Below are 12896 nucleotides of genomic sequence, written 5' to 3'. Positions count from 1 at the left end.
GTCTGGATCTGAAACAGAAATCTGAATTTCACAAGAGCAGCCCTAAACTCCGGATTCAGCCCAGCCCGGCTCCAGAACCCAAGCAGAGCCCTGCACATCCCAACCTGGCGTTAATAACACACCTTGGGGACTTGGCTTCTGTTTCCACTTGGTGAGATTCAAATATTTTGTCCCAAAATGAGTCCCCCGTGTCCCATTTCAGCAACACCAAAAACTCCCTGGCTGCCTCAGTTCTGGTGCTCATGTTGTGAGCTCCACACGTTGCGGCAGCACGACTGGTGAGATGGCCCAGCCTCAGCCTGTACCTGCAGAGGTGAAAATGGCCTCTTTTTTTACTGCTGACTTTTATAGAACCAAAACTGAGGCCCAGACCAGCTGAAAGGACTCCAGCACAGGGGAATTACTGTTAAACAGCACTCACAGAGTACTTTGACTGGCTCACATGCCTCAAATAAGCTATTTTGGATTGTTTTAAGACTGTCAGTGTGCCAGAATCTGACAGACATAGTGGATTTTTAATGCAGTCTGATGGACATATTCTAAAGACCAAAGGTTCCCTATCAGGAGTTCTTTGCTGCAGCTGAGTAAAAGAACAGACCAAATGTGTCTCCCAGTTTCACACTTGGAAGTATTAAAATGTCTTTCCCTGGTCCAACCTGTAAAGTATAGGAGAAATTTAAAAGCAATTAAATAAACAAATAAACCAAAAACCCACTCACAGAAAACCAGAAAATCGCAAAGAACTGACAGAACCTTTTCCTTTGCTGGATTTTAAACAGAATCTCAAGAATATAAAGGTTTTTTTAAGATCTGTAGATGTGCTGATGCTGTCTATAAGTATATTTGGTGATTGTAGCAACTGCTCATCAATTTAGGAGTATAATTTTTTGCATATTTATTTTTAGAGTAATATCAGTCAAAAAAAGAAGAGAAAAAAGGACAATCTAGTGCTGGATATGAGCAAACAGGAAAGTCAAGGGTTAAGTTCTGCCTTACATATTGTAGATGCTGAAATGTCCTTTTAATACATCACAAAAGGAAAGAGTAGCTGAAAGCTGCAATATTTGGCCATGCAAAATAGGTCGTGGACTTGTAGCAAAGGCTTTTCAGTGGTCAGAGGGCCCCAGGCAGGCAAACCCCTGAGCCCCTGCAGTGCTCCAAGAACTCCTGTTCAGGACACACCCAGGACACCTGGGCTCTGTAACCAAAATGTACATTTCCACTGTGCTTACATGTTCCTTCAGGCACTTTGTTTTTGAGGAGAGAGTGTTTGGGATTTGTTTGTTTTTTTTTTTAAATGTGCTACAGGTGCTTTTGTTGCTCTTGCATTAGCTATATTCCTTCCTCATTTTTAATGCATAGATATTAATCTGTTTGTGTGTTTGTGCAGATGCATATACATGTAGTTTATATAATATACCCACATAGACAAGGACGGAAGTGACAGGGCAAGGGGGAATGGCTTCAAACTGACAGAGTAGTTTTAGGTTGGATATTAGGAAGAAATTCTTCCCTGGGAGGGTGGGGAGGCCCTGGCACAGGTTGCCCAGAGAAGCTGTGGCTGCCCCTGGATCCCTGGAAGTGTCCAAGGCCAGGCTGGACAGGGCTTGGAGCAACCTGGGCTGGTGGAAGGTGTCCCTGCCCATGGCAGGGGGTGGGACTGGATGAGTTTTAAGGTCCCTTCCAACCCAGACCATTCCTTGATTCTCTGATCTATCTGGGTACATTGTATAAATACGATTTTATATGAACACACACAACCCCATTACAACGTTGGGTCACGATCCTGTCCTGGCTCCAGCCCCATGTGAGCAGCACATGGAGCCAGGACTGAGGGTTCATACCATGTACATACTATAGACTACATTTTAGTGGTTTTATTTACAGCTACATGAGGTCAGGCTGTGCTGCCCTATCTACTTTTATGTGCAACCAGTAGTTAAATAATACAGCTTTAACCAACTTTGTATTTATTTCTGGAGAAAAGGAGCATCCTCAGACATAGTGTTATGCATTGTTGTCTCTTTTTACAATGAAAACTGATACATTAAAATTATATAGCTTGGCTGAGGAACTTCAAAATATACAGTACTAAATTATTTCCTGTTCTTGCTGAGCAGTGTTTTTCAGTATTAATATTTTTGTTACTTAATACAACTTGCTCTCTTTCTGTAGAAACATGAGCTTAACCTTGGAAGAGTTAATACCATTTTGTGAGTAATTTGTTCTCACTTTATCTGGAAGATAGCCATATTTGCACATGAGGAAATTCTGTCTTTCCTCAGTTATCTGAATGTTTCACCACAGTGCCTTCCTGCCATTGTACCAAAGGCCTACAAATATCTTGTCTACAGGGTGAACAACTCTAATGCATTTTCCATCAAAGTTACACCATGCAAAGTACATGGGGCTCGTTGGAACTCAAAAGTTCATCTCTTTTTGTGTGTCTGTGTGTGTGGTTTGTTTTTTTTTTACTTCCATTTTTCCATCCAAGCTTTGGCTGCGAATACAGGATGAGCTTCTATAAACTTCTGCATCAAATATACGTAGAATAAAAATCATCATTCATGATATGTAAACAGTCTGAGAGTGGACTGGGAGTGGACAGACATCAGGAAGATTTTTTATTTTTTTTTGTCAGTTATGAGTGTTGGAAGTCGAGTTTGCCAGGAGGGGAATTGCTTGTGAAGATACTTGCAATGAAATATGAAGTCCTGTTTTTGTTTTTCTCCATGAGAATGAGCAGAATGTAAGATCTGAGCAACAACAATGGAGTGAAAGTGTCTCATGTATGTGTTTTTATGGTAGAAAGAATGTAGAAGAGTCATGGTTTTTGCACTTGCTTTATTTGTATCCATGTAAATATGTATCACTTCCATGCTCCTTGTAGGAATACAGCATTTTCTGAATGTAGAATATTTCCCAAACCAGCACTATGTTATTCTCTATTGTATAAAAAGCTGCTGCTTGATAACATATCTAAACCAGTTCTCAGAGTAGCTAGCATGTTTTTAAAGTATATTTTGTAATCCATATCTTTACAAAAAAGTGACTATGCTTTTTGTCTGACCAAATATGCAACACTTTTTGGATTAAGGTTAGTATTTATAAAGGATCGATTTTCATTTTCTCAATGTCTTAATTTTCTATGCAATTGTTGTTGAATTGTTATTGTCCTAAAAAAACCCATGTATTTGATAGATTTCCCAAAGACTTCAAAGAGAGCTTTAAATGCTTGAGAAATATGTTTCTAAATATTTCAATCTGACTTTTCCCCCTGCATTTCTTTCCAAATTGCTACTTAATAGGGAACAATTATCTGCCAGATGGGACTCCAGAAAATGACTGTCTTAATTTCAAATCTTAAACTGATTCAGATCCTCATAATTTTTGCACCACTTAAAGTCATCTGACGTTCCGGTTTATCTGCAATTCTGAGTGTTTGTTATTTATGTTCCATATTCCTGTGCAATAGGAAGAGATGCTGATGTTGGGTCTAGATGGGCTGAATTGCAAATTCCTCATCGTTTACATTGCAGTTGTTTCTTACCTGTAAGAGTAAGGCAACACTCTGCTGTCACACATGGAAGGTTATAATTCTTTATTCATCTCAGTTCAGAATGAACAATCCACCTTTTTGTATGTTTGCCATAAGATTGACATCTGTACCTTTAATATCTGCCCCTTTATAAGTGCAGTGGGTGGCAGCTGATAGTGATTTGTTAAACTGCCTGTCAGTGTCTAACCCACTCAGGGCTGTTTAAGGTTTGTTTAGCCATTTTTATTGTTTCTGGGGTGCAAAAAAATATGAGTTAGCCCCTGACCCACATTGCAGTAAATTTCAAATGAAGGTGCTGATGCTGTGAAAGATGATATCAGCTGCAAAACGAGTGGTTATCTGGGGATTGGTGGTTTGAGTTCCTTGTCAATAACTCCCATAAAATAGCAAAATGGAGTAGAAAGTTCTACAATGACTGTCACAAAAATGACTCATGATTTATGTGTTTGTAATAGCCCAGAAATCCACAGATATGCTGTTGGAATCCTCAGCTGTTCCAGGATTGAGCTGCCCTCAGTTTAGTGATGCTGAGCAGCACCTGAGGCACAGGTGGTGTGAGACCAACGGGGAGTGGAGGGACAGCTCAGTATGAACAGTGATGGCCTGACTGGGACTCACAGATCTGTGTGTTTGAGTGTGTGTGTGTAATTCTGAAGTGATTCCCCCTCTGAAGTCCAATCCCCCCGGAGCCCTGCCCTGGATGTTCAGGTAAAGCCATATGTTAACAGACACAGGAGTGAGCATTTGTCACTCAAATCACCCTAACAGATGTCTTTTGAATCAAATTGCTAGTTCAAAAACCTAACTTCCACAACTGAAAAGGGGTTTCTGTCATTCACATTCCTACAACAACGTTGTTAACCTCCAATGTAATGATTTTTTTTTCTATCTGTAAAATATTTTTATATATTGCTTGTAATATGGTAGATTAGCAATAAATGAAAGGGCATCATCTGCTGCAAGAGTGTTTGGTCTGTTCTTAAACACCGTTATTGCCTTTGCTAAACTAATGTCAAGGGGCTGAGTCACCCACTTGATAGTCTTCATGTCCTTGTCACCCTCCTAAATACTCACAAGTGGGATGTGCATAAGGATGTCAGAGTACAGAATATTTCTTCTTTAATGAGTTGCTCAGTTCCCCTTTGCATCAAGATCCCACTCAGGTTCTGTAGATGAGATAGATCAAGTCATACAGGGACAATTTTATGAACTTCTTCATTTTCTCTTCTTGTCTATTTTCACCTCTTTTGATTTTCTATTCCCACCATCCCAATAAAAAGCCCCAAACAATCCACATAACAGGTACTGCAGACTTTCTACCTTAATAAAGAATTAATTTCTATCTGAGTAAATGTCCTTCTGCATCAGTAGATGCTTTTTTCAGAGACTGGGGATGTACTCCATTTCATTGTTGTTCATCTAAATCCTAATCCTACATTTCTCTACTGGAGACACTAAAAGAGACATTTTCATACTGCTGTGCTGGAAGGGTGCCCAGAGCCCATTATGCCTCAGTAAGAGGCGAGTTTATCCAGCATGCAATTAAAGACATTTACCTTAACAAAATCAATATTATCCTTTGCATTTAAAACCAGAGAATTCAAACCATATTTGATGCGTTTGCTGGACATGGAGCAAATGCTTTACTTTGCTTTGCTTATTCACAAAAGCCTCGGAGCAGGCACCATGTGGAAGTTCTTAACTCCCAGAACCCTGTACAAAGGCTGGGAAGCTCATAAACCAGACAGGCCTCGCCAACAAAGAAGCTGTTACTGGCTGGGAGAGAACATTTTATGATGAGCAAATATATGGCACACAGGATTTTAGCTTTATTCAGCAGCAGGAAAGTTTAAGTAACTTAACCTGGAAATTCCACAGTTAAGGGCTGAGAACCCGAGCACCTGACCCGATCCTCTGGCTTTAATTTATGTCTTGGGTCAGAATTGAAAGACTACAACAGTACCCCTGGTTTTTCGTCTTAACGGGAAATTTCCTGGATTTTGTAGACTTAACTCCCTCCTTTGTAACCCTTCAACATAGCTGACTCTTTTCCCAGTTTTCAGGGTAGCAGCAAGGAAGAACAATCCCTGTTTCTAGTGAACATCTGGGTCTCGTATGAGCCCTCTCTCGCTCGCGTGCTCTGTTGTGTAAATATGCGATTTACAACTTCTTTTTCTTTTTTTGAATACAAATGTAATTTAGGCAATTTAAGAAGCTGCCTTTCAGCTTCATACCAGATTCTTTTCTAAATACATCATCACTGACTTGCTCAGGTGGCAAAGCTTAACTGGGCTGCTGTAAGGGAGCTTCACAGGGAAGATGAGCTCCCACCCTACACCATCCTTATCTTCCCTATCCCTGGACCTTAGTTGGACCATCTGCTCCTGTGAACTCATCATTTCAGTGAACTCATATTATAGAGGGGTTTGAATTAGTTTTATTTAGGAAGGGAAGGCCACAGCAGAGGATTTGGGCTCCTACTGACCCTAAGGGCAGCACTGCTGGCACAGCAAAATTGCTGAGATTGTGAGCAACCACTTACCCTAAAAACCCAGGGGAAGGAGGTGATGGGAGAGGCTGGCAGGAGCTGCATGCACACCAATGGGCCAAAGCCAGGCATTGGAGGTGACTGCAGTACAAAGGCACCTCTTTATTCAGCAGACCACTGAAATTATAGCTGAAATCAAGAGGCAGAGTTCAGAGGCAGCCCAGAGCTCGAGGGGCAGGCACTAAAATAAAAACATTATCTGTTGCTCAGATATACACACAAACAGTAAAAGGATGTATTTTTCTGGGCTTTTGCAGTCTATTAGCTGCCTAACTGCCCATGAGAGCTCTGCTCTGCCCGGGGAGTTTGGATGAAATGGACTCTCAGGCCGGGGATGGGCTGTGGGAGCAGCCAGCGTTCACCATACCAGCCTTGTTTTCCTCAGAAACCAAGCTGAAAGCACGGCAGCCCTTCCCAGCCAGCTGCATCAGTCATGCACAACTCTGGGATTTCATGCCATTAAAGAAGTTATTTCTAGGTGTTATTAACTGCTCCAAGGGCTGGGCTGTGCCTGGTAAGAAACCAGCAGCAAGAAAAAGCAGTTTAACTCCTTGTACCCCTGGGCTTGACCTGAAGGTTTAAGTTGGCCTGAGTGTATTTTTCATGGACCCTTTATTTAACCTTATTGAAATATGAGAAGGGTCGTGAAAGCCTTCTCAGCTGTCTGCTTATATCAGCATGAACAGACCACTGAAATCAAAGCCCAGCTGATGTTTAATTTCTAAGCTTTTTCATATTTCTAAGCTTTTTTTAGGCTTCACTAAAGGAAAAGTGGGGGAAGAGACCTTTCCCTTTTGAGTTAAGTCTCCAGTGACCAGTTCAGTCAGGAGCACCTTTCTTTCCTTACTCTTTTTCCCAGTTCTAAGCTCAGTTCTATAAATCAGGATTCATTCTGGCTTCTATACAGGGCTCTTACAAGAAACCATATTGGCTTCATTTACCTTTAAAAAAGATTTTATACCATGAGAAATAAATGGAAGGAATAAATGTAATTGAGCTGTGACCGTGTATCTTACACTGGCAGCACTATGTTAAGAGTTGGACTCTGATCTTAAAGGTCTTTTCCAGCCTGAGTAATTCCATGATTTTCTAGGTTTTGGTGTGGGAATGGGCAGTGTAACACTTTGCCTCACAACACCACCACTCCCTCTCAGCTGCAGGCTGGGGCCAAGCAAAGTTTATAGAAAATGTGCTCTTTATACTGCATGGAGGGTTGTGTCTTTTTTTGTTTTCCCTAGCAAGAAAAAAAGTCTGGGAAAAATGCAGGGAAGGTTTGCTGCTGCACAGGATATCAGTGCCATCTGCAGGGAGCTGAGCTCAGCGCTGGTCCTGCACCACAGCCTCGGGGCAGGGACTCATCTGAGACCCCCAGAGGGAGCAGGAGATGGGCCGACCATGGAAAACCCTTCTCAGGGTGGCCAGCATTTGGGGAGAGGGATGCAGGGTCCTGATGGCAGCAGCAGCACGTGCTGCACCCTCTCACATCCCAGCCTCCCACCCAGCACCGTGTCACGGCTGAGCTGTGAGCAGGTGTCACAGCCACTCTGATCCTCCCCACTCTGACAGCCAAGGACAGCTGAGGCACTGCCAGGCAAAGCTGTTACCCCCCAACACACACCTGCACTTTTCCAAAATCTTGGTTTTCCAGGCTTCCATGCAGTTTGGTTCACCTTGTGCCTGCTCTTTTTCCCTCCAAAGAAAGCAGGGAATTTTCTGGGCCGATCTCCGCTCCCATGTCCCACACAGCAGGCAGGGGGTGATGGTCAGGGATGAGGTCTTTTCTATTACTCACAGCAGATCTGTGAGTTTAACCAGTGTTTGCACAGCAGCTGTGATGACAACCAGGCACAAACCCAGTTATCAGAAGTCTGAGCCCACATCAATACCCACAGCCCTGCTCCCCCAAATTCATGAGGTTTGAGGTGGCTGCCGGCATCTCTTACCGAGGAATGACCCCTGAGGGAGGCTGAGTGCTGCAGGTGAGGGTTGGCTCCCTGGAAGGTGAGCAGCCTCAAGTTCCATGGAATCATCTGGCATGGAAACCGCAGGTCACGTTGACACTGTTGCTGTTGGCACAGCAATCCTGCTACACTAGGAGGAGAAACACCAGCCTGTTTTTCATCTGTCCTTTGTTTCTGATTTATGGATCCCTCTAAAGCAGAAGTGAAAGGTATTCACTTCATTTATGTTATGTGGTAGAAAGTGGGACTTCAAGAATGGCTGAAATCCTGCTGCAAAGACAGCAAATTCCAGGTTTATTTCCATTTCAATGGGTACAACATTTGCATACTAAGCAGGAAGTCACTGAGCAGTTGTTACGAGCAGAAATTCAAGGTATATTTCTACCCTGTAATAACATGGGTTTATTAATCACTGCTCAAACCCAGACCTTGCTGGTTTAGAGTCTGGAGTTGCCCTCTGTGTATTGACATTATACCTGACCCATTTTGCTGCTTCCCTTGTTGTTCCCCTCTGGCTCTACCAATGGCACTATGCCTCAGTAATCCCAGGCAGCAGGAACTGCAGGAGCCTTGGCAGTAGGAAGGGGTGGCACCCAAAAAGAGGGAATCTTGGCATGGTGTAGCTGCAGGAGCCTCTCACCTGGCTGCAGATCTGGCTGAAAACCTGTCAGCACTGGAGGCAAATTGGATTTCATCCCCCTTAGGATCAGGGGCTGGGTCCAGCTGTGGGAAGGAGAGGGATAGGCTGGGGTGAGATGACACAGCAGAGAGAACAGCAGAGCACTGGCTGTGCCACCAGGGCTCTGGCACAGGGACATCAGGAAACCTGCCATGCCTGGCTCTGTCCATGCCCAGTAGTGGCCTAAACTACCCATAAGAAAGCCTCTGGCACAGAGTCATCCAGGTGCCAGACAAGCTTCTCTCTCTACCCTGTACTGTCCCTACCTGGGGTGTTGTTTAAAGCCCAGTTCATTCACCTGTCCCATTTTTTTGCCACTCATCTCTGTGCAATTTTAAATATCCCCCTCCAAGATGTACAAACAGATAATAGCCCTCAGGGGAGGTGCTGCCCATCAGCAGACACAGAACCACCCACTGAGAGCACTGAGTTTTCCCAAATCTTTTTTTCCCCCTTAGCTGCTAAAAGAGAAGAGGGGGAAGAGGGAGAGTTCATAGACAAAGTATATTTCTTGGTTGCTGAGAGACTTCAAATCTCCCTAATGAATAAACACAGTGCACTTAATTTTGTTTATGAAAACAGACTTATTGTGATGGCAAAAAGATGAGTCAGTGCCCTGGGTGAGGGGAGAGCAGCAGCTGGAGACACTCACCGAAAAGCAACGCCTCGGAAACCAGAGCAGCTCTCGTGTCCAGCAGAGCCAAGAGATGCAATTTCTCCTCTAACAAGAACCACCAGGACACAGGGAGTGGGAGAAGCTTCCTCATGACCTGGCAATTGGCTGCTGAGCAAGTATTGCCATGAAAAGCAGAGGATTTGTGAACAAGCAGAGGACACTGCACATCCTACTCCCACCCAGCTCATCCTGAGGATGCTCCTGGAGCTGGACTGAGCCTGGCCTGGGTCTGGGCTCCTGGGGAACAACTTCAGAGCTGCTGCTGGTCCCTCACTGAAACAGAGCACAGAGACACCAGGGAAGGTGTAGATTTGAGCCCCTCAAGCAGGAGGAATCGCTGACTCCAAGAAGCACATTCCCCATCCGTCTCTGCATCCCCTCTGATGTTTTTGGCTTTTTTTTTTGATAAATATGAGTGAAGGGGGATCTGAATCTGTCCCTGTCACTTTACGACCAGGTGAAGCCTCCTGAGGCTTCACATAAGCAGGTGCAACATGAACATTATTTCCTTTAAATAATTTTACTGTCTATAGAAAAGTCTCATCATTAGAGTGACTTCCCACACAAGTCCCATCTTCCCAAGATGTCCAAAACACACCCTGCCCTGTGCCTGTGAGGAGCCCTGAGTTGTCAAACACATTGTCCCCCTCCCTGCAGCACTGGGTGACATGTCACCCTGCCACCAAGCACCCCTGCAGAGCCAGGCTGGTCAGATCTTCATCTGGTCCTCAGCACGTTGCTGGCACTTCATAAATAACTCCAGCCCTTCCTTCAGATCATGGGCCTGTTGTTTTCCCTCCTCAGTTTCACTGATGTAAATCTGCCACGTCTGCACGAGCTGTGGTGATGAATGACCCTGAATAAGGACCCACTCAGCCAACTCTCCCTGGACAGAGCCCCATTGTGTGCTGGGGGGTAACACACAGGGCTCTGTTCAAACAAAATCAGCCCAACACAAGTTCAAGACTTTTCCTTCCTTCCTTCAAAAAGAATTGAAAAAAAAAAAAAAAAAAAGAAGCCCGTTTGCTGAAGGCCAAGCATGGAGGAAGGAAAGAAGTTTCAATTAAAACCCTTAAAAGCCTAAAATTACTCAGCTTACATTGGTGCCTGGATCAGATATGTAGGTGAATACACTGGACATAAGCGCAAACCATACCAAGATGAAGGTTTTTAGGCACCACAGAGGTACCACCACTTCTGTGCTCCCTAAAAATGTCCCACAAAGACTGAAATGTGTAAAGATTTAAAATTCTCTGTGTTCTGCTTTCCACATAAGGCAGAGAAGAGCCTGTCCCTGCAGTTACAATCTCTCATGGCTAAAAGACAACAAACAAAAAAAGAAATTATGGATTTTAGCACTGAGTTATCCATTATTAAGGGGCCTTTCAAGCTTTTGCCCTATAGCAGAAGAAATCAAGGGCTCCTGGAGGTTGGACTTTGCTCAACAAACACACAGTTGTTATTTTCAACTATTTAAACCCATTCTCTAACAAGCTAAACTATTGCATCAGTGCTGATAGAGAAAGGATGGGGCTCATGGATTTTCATCACTAAAACTTACACCTTTAGTAAAAAAATCACCAGCTACAGAAAATATACATAAAAGGATAGTAACGCAGAGTGTGTAATACACACCCAGGCTGACCAAGGTGGATTTTTACACTGATTTTGCACTAGCACACATTAAAATACAGGTACAAAGCACCAAGGTGTGACTCTTAATGGTTCACAGTACAACTGTTGTGTTCTATTAGTTGGTTTTACCTTTTATGTTATTTCTTTGTCAGTGTGATTAATGTGCTCTCTGCCTCACCCAGCCAGTGCTCCCCACATTAAGAGGAAACTGCTATTTCAGAGGGTTATTAATTCAGCATTTTGCAACAGTAACTGTATGCCCAACTTTAAAAATTGTTTTCAAAGTGGGTTACATATCAAATGAAGCCTTGGATAAATAAAGGCCATCAAGCAATAAACTGTGTTAGTTACAGGCCAGTACTTTGTGTTACTGTAATTCACAGAAAAACTGTCATAAAAGAGTGAAAACTCTGTAATCCAAGACCTTTTCCTCTTTTTTTTTCCTCGTACCAGACTTGTCCCCTAAAGCTTAAGATGGTTGAATCACAGATGGATCCTTTTCCAGTTCCTTTGAAGTTCCTGATTAAGCAGTGACTTTTCATTATCTTCAATACAAAGCCAATTTCTCATCTGCCACAAGAGCAGCAAATGAAAGAGGATGTGACACCAGCCCAGACCAAATGCCAGAATTTTCCACAGAAAACTGTGGAAATTCCTCTTTGAATTCTCAGAAAAGTCAAACTTTTCAGGTTCCCTGGCTCCAGAGCATGAAGTGGAGGCACCATCTCCCTGCAACTCTGGTTCCATGAGAGCCCACTGGATTTGCCATTTTGCTGTGCTCTGTCTGCTCCTGCTATAGGAAGGTCTTGGCCCTCCTTAAGTCATACACAAGAAATACAAAGAAATAATAGTGAATAATAATTTTCCCATAAGATCCATTTCAAATACTCTATATCCAAAATACTTATAATTCAGGGCAAAAAAAAGAAAATCTATTAAAAACTAATTCTGTGGTACTAAAGTTGGCTCAAACCAGCCCCTTAAAAACAAACAAAAAAAACCCCTAAGCACTGTAGATTAGTTGGCTTTTCACCAACCAGCTCTGATTGAAAATCAAAGGCAGATGTGAGCAGAAAAGCAGCAATTTCAGCTCTCCCAGCAGCCGCCTGTTGTTGGCACAGGCCCGAAAAATATCATTTCAAACTGGTACCGGCTGGACCCGCTGCAGCCTTCGTGGCAATTACGTGGCCAGAGTGTTCCTGCTGTCCCTTCTCAGATAAACAGAGCTTTCTGCAACAGAGGGAGCAGGGATTAAGGCAAAGAAAAAGGACTCAGATGGGAAAGCTTAGTTTCCTTACATCTAAGGGGTATGTGTGCAACTCAGCATGAGGAGTGAGAGCTTTAGCCAGGAAATCCATCTTTTGGCTAGTCCTTGAGAATGCCTGGATGGGGAGAGTCCTCTTGCACAGGGCAAAGGGGCTCCATCACCCCAAACTGTAACTACCATCCAGAGAACAGCAACAGGCTGGGGAAGGGGAAGGCAACAGACTGAACAGCTTTAAACTCCTTTAAAATAGAAATGAAGAAGAAAGAGAGAGTGTGATGATAAAAGATGTTTTGTGCTGCGCTGGCAGAGGAGCAGAATTGATGATGTGATGAGTCAGTTCCCTCTCCAGCATTAACAACCCTCCACATGCCTCTTCCAAAAGCAGCCTCTGTTCGGGGTCCCTGGCTCCAACATCAGCAACACTTTCCTTGGGACAAGGATCTGTCTGCTCTCAAACTTGACTCTTCTAAAACCACCACTGCACCAGGACAAAGGATTTCAGGGCTGGAGGGGCTGCCTGTCTTCTGGGCAAGAGAGAACGTTTTGTATCAAAATACATTTCATGTGAATG

At 43.5% G+C, this 12896-nt stretch overlaps 3 long non-coding RNA genes across 4 annotated transcripts in view; 1 reads left to right on the top strand and 2 right to left on the bottom strand.

The window, feature by feature from the left end:
• Positions 1 to 3465: 3465 nt before the first annotated feature.
• On the bottom strand, positions 3466 to 7975 carry LOC113948522. Its single transcript, XR_003528180.1, has 4 exons — positions 7778 to 7975; positions 6102 to 6236; positions 4634 to 4725; positions 3466 to 3550 (listed from the first exon to the last, which is right to left on the bottom strand). It is a non-coding gene; the product is annotated as an uncharacterized LOC113948522 (long non-coding RNA).
• A 194-nt stretch (positions 7976 to 8169) lies between these two features.
• Positions 8170 to 11898, top strand: LOC113948520. 2 transcript variants are annotated; one of them, XR_003528178.1, is made up of 3 exons: positions 8170 to 8277; positions 9330 to 9910; positions 11512 to 11898. It is a non-coding gene; the product is annotated as an uncharacterized LOC113948520 (long non-coding RNA). The 2 variants fall into 2 exon arrangements; XR_003528177.1 differs by lacking the exon at positions 11512 to 11898 and having other exon boundaries at positions 9330 to 9972.
• The window catches only part of LOC113948521, a 109542-nt gene continuing 105202 nt past the window's right edge, over positions 8557 to 12896 (bottom strand). The window contains exon 8 of the long non-coding RNA XR_003528179.1: positions 8557 to 8791. This is a non-coding gene — a long non-coding RNA (uncharacterized LOC113948521). The remainder of the gene's footprint in view (positions 8792 to 12896) is intronic.

The sequence above is a fragment of the Corapipo altera genome, unplaced genomic scaffold (assembly GCF_003945725.1).
Source record: "Corapipo altera isolate COAL_440 unplaced genomic scaffold, ASM394572v1 64, whole genome shotgun sequence".
Classification (NCBI taxonomy): Eukaryota; Metazoa; Chordata; class Aves; order Passeriformes; family Pipridae; genus Corapipo; species Corapipo altera.
Note: the sequence above shows the minus strand (reverse complement) of the source record. Positions and strands in the feature narration are given on the sequence as shown.